The sequence below is a fragment of the Mustela lutreola genome, chromosome 10 (assembly GCF_030435805.1).
Source record: "Mustela lutreola isolate mMusLut2 chromosome 10, mMusLut2.pri, whole genome shotgun sequence".
NCBI classification, from domain to species: Eukaryota; Metazoa; Chordata; class Mammalia; order Carnivora; family Mustelidae; genus Mustela; species Mustela lutreola.
In genome coordinates, this window is record NC_081299.1 from 43,843,351 (window position 1) to 43,847,452 (window position 4,102).

The following is a 4,102-nucleotide window of genomic DNA, read 5'->3' on the forward strand; positions in this document are numbered from 1 at the left end:
CTGGAGACATTTGTGGCTGTCGGGTGGAGCCCAGAGACGCTGCTAAACATCCCACAGGGCATAGGACAGCACCCACAGTGAAGAATTATCCATCCCGAGTTTTCAAAAGTGCTCAGGTCTAATGGAAGTCTCAGAGAAGTATCAGAGACAGGAAAGACACCAACAGCCCAGTGCTGTGATGAAGGGACTCCTGGGAGCTGTGAAGTCCAAAGATGTACCTAGGCTAGCAGGGAGTGGGGGTGTCAGGGAAGGCTTTTCCCAGAGATAAGACACCTACCCGCCACGAGGGGGCTTGGAAAGATGACCACATGGTGGGGGTATATAGAGGACAGGAAGGTGCACAGGACCAAGGGCCAACTGCTGATATGTAGGTTCAGAGGATCCTAGAATGTGTGTTTTGAGGGGGGAGGAGATCAGGACCAGGACTAGGTCCCTAAGGCCTTGGAGGCTGTGTGAGGGAGGGAGACCTCAGGGAGCAGCGGGAAGACATGGTGTCGTGTGAAGCTGGGGAGAGATGTGGGCAAACACTGGCTTTAGAAAGCTCCTTCCTCTAGAGGATCAGGAACCCCGCAGACACGGCTGGTGGGAGTGTGGAGGGGTGCAGCCCTCTGGATAAAACCTGTCATTATTCGGTCGTACCAAGTTTAGGCACGCCAGGACCTGGCGACTCCACTCATGAGTACACATCTTGGATGTTTGCTCTTCCCACGGGTCCATGCAAAGAGACGAACGAGGAAGTCTCCCACAGCGTTATTTGCGGTGCCTGAGAGAGGAGGTGGCCTGGGTATCCACGGTTAGGGAGCGAAGGGCACTGTGGAGCCCATGCAGCAGTTTGAGGCCAAGGGGGACGTGTTGCACCACGGACAGGACCTAAAACCTAGTGCTGAGGAGAAAAGTACATAAAAAAATGCATGCATGAAAGAAGTCACATTTTGCAAGAACACTTAAAAACTGAAAATACACATTAAAACACAGAGTGGTGGGAAGGAGTAAAGAGGAGGGCTCTGGAACATGAAAGGGAATAAATGATAAAAGGGAGGGGAAGAAAGCTCACTCTGTGGTGGAAGGAAAGGGGGGGCAGTGAACAAGAGCACAGACAGGATGACTTGGCTGGAGACTTGGGGGAGGAATGGAAGTCTGGACTGCAGGGTCAGATGGAAAGGGGGACCAGACCTTTGGGAGATGGAGAAGAGCAATTTTCAGAACCTGGTGGTTGATAGAATGGAGGAAGGGGGAGGGACAGGGAGGTGCTGGGGGTGCTGTCTGCATTTCAGAGTGGATGACTGGGTCAAGGGTGTGTCCCTCCACTAGGTCGTTCCTCTGGACCAGAAGCAGGTTCAGGGGGAGAGGAGTTCAGGCTGGATGTGGTCAGTATGAGAGGCTTGGCATCTCACAGTAGTAGAGACACCCACTGGGTGCCTGGCGGCACAGTGGGAGGCTGGGTAGAGGGAATCAGGGTGGAAATAGGTTTGGGATTCCTCGCAGACAAGGCTGAGGTGAGATTCCCTGGGCAAAGGTGTAGAGTACATTTAAGCTCTTGCTCGGATGGGGAGCCTATGAAGTTGACCACACAATCATCTGCCAATAAATCGTAGGCTGAGACCATCGGGATTCTGGGCCTAAGAGAGAGCAGGAAATGGGGGTGATGCTTGTGCCTCACCTTTTCCATTGCCAGGAATGTTCAGAAGCAAGGCCTGCTTGGAGTCTCACAGTAGCCATATGGAGTTATAAAGAAGGCAGACTGGCTTTAGTGCCACATTCTACAGATGAGGACAGGGCTTGAAGATGAGTGGGTCTTGTCCAAGTTCACACGAGAGAATAGCAGTGTGGGTCCCAAAGTTCTCCCAACGCCCATGTCGGAGCTCTTGCCACCCAAAGAGACTGCTGCTTTCACTGGCCAGAACCTAGGTCTGGGCTGGCTTTGACAATCGAAAGCTGTCACATTCTGGGTCTGGGTGTCTTCGAAGCACAACAGAGGCTGACAGTGTCAGTAATTGGCCAAGACCCCCAAGTCGTGTTGAGTGGGAAGGGTCCAAGAGCACTCAGCAAGTCAATTTCTCACTTCCTAAGCCTCCCCCAACACCACCTATAAAATGAATTCTTGCCTCTCAGGGTTTTATGGGAATCAAAACATGGAAGCCAAAAGATTTGTAGGCTCTGTACCCAAGAAGGGAAAAGACCATGAAGAGGAGAATGCAAATGGGAACCATTAGGGAGCAGACTGGAGGAGGAAGTGTGGAAAAGGAGGCTCAGCTCTGGATGAGAGGAGACCCTTGGACCAGGTGTTCTGCTGGGTATGGGGGGGCTAGAAGGGGCAGGACACAGGTACCCTGGAAAACTTATGGCCGGCTGGGAGTCATCCGGACTTAGCCCTGCTGTCTGTCTCACCCTGGGATCCGATCATGACCAAGCCTGCCAGCTCCACTACTGGGCCTCCCATCTCTCCTCTCCTCTGGTCTTTCACCAGCAGCCTTGTCAATCTCTCAATCCGGCTCCTCCCATCAGTCCTTCATGGACAACCCAGGCCTTCCTAAAACAAATGTGTCCTTAGGTCCATCACTGGCTCACCATCCTCTGCAAGATAAAGGCTACAAGATAAAGGCCCGACTGCCCTCTGGCTGCCATTGATCTTGCTGGCCTTTCCTCTTGACTCTTGTGGTACCCAGCATGCCAGGCTCTTGCACACCACCATGCTTCTCTGATAGGGGCTCCCACAGCTGCCTAAAAAGCTGAATTCCCCTCCAGCTCCCATCCATCTGGGAAGACCTTCCTCATCTCTGCTCTCAGCTCCGCAGAGAACGGGGGTCTGTGAAATCTCGCTGACTCCCGGAGGTGACACCCACCCTTCTGTGCCTCCACTGTGCAGACTTGTGAAAGGCTCTGCTTTGGATTGGTCTGCTGCTTATCTGCCTTCCAGACCGAGCTGTGGGCTCCCCAAGGCTATAGCATCCATTAGGAGGACGCAGCTGGCGGGGAGCTCCTGTTCCCATCTTGGCTGGAGTGGATAGGGAGGTGGATAGGGAGGTGGTTAACCTCAGAAACAGGAATGTCTGATCACATAGCCCCTTTCCCTGAAACTCTTCAAAAGGCACCGCTGCAATCTTAGGTAGACGTGAGTCCTCAGAATCTCTACCCACCATTCCTCCTACCCCACCTACTCACCCTCTTTCTCATTCTGTTCCAGCTACCCCCCACCTCCCAGCCTCAGCTCCCCTCCCTGGGGAAGCGCACTGTCATTCCCTAGAGAAGGCTTTTCTCCAGATAGGCCCTGGCCACTCTGGGATTCCTCCTTTGCTAGAAAGCATGTACACCGCGTTTAAGCCGCACCCCTCCCCCCAGTAGAGACATCTGGATGGCTCAGTCAGTTGGGTCTCTAACCTTTTTTTTTTTTTTTTTTAAGATTATTTATTTATTTATTTGGGAGAGAGAGAGAGAGAGCGATCGCGACAGACCGGGTCTCTAACTCTTGATTTCAGTTCAGGTCATGACCTCAGGATCCTGAGTTGAGCCCCTCACCTGGCTCCCTGCTTAGCCTGGACTCGTCTTGGGACCACCCTCTCCTTCTGCCCCTCCCCGCTGCACACTTGTGCGCGCACGCTCTTTCTCTCCATCTCAAAATAAATCTTAAAAAATAAATAAAAACTTTTCCTCCGATAGCTTTTGCTAGCACCTAACAGCTCTTGTATCTTCTGTGTTTACTGTCTCTTCCACTATCTTTTTAAAAATTATTTTTATTTTTTATAAACATATATTTTTATCCCCAGGGGTACAGGTCTGTGAATCGCCAGGTTTTATCACCTCCTGGAGAGTGGGGTTTGATCTGCTTTGGCAACCACCATAGGCCTGAACACACAGGGAGCTTGGGAAACATGTATTGACTAGCTGAACAAATGAGTGAACGAAGCGATAGTGGGGCATTTTGGGACGCTGGGTTAACCCACCACCCCAAAACCTCGGGGGCGGGGCGGCCTCCAGGGAGGGGAGGGCGGGGCCGGGGAAGTACTGGGCGGGGCGGGGAGGAGTCGCTCGGCCGGGCCCTAGAAGGGGCGGAACCCGAGGCGCACGGGCGGGCGCGGCCCGGAGGATTGAGGGAAACGCACCC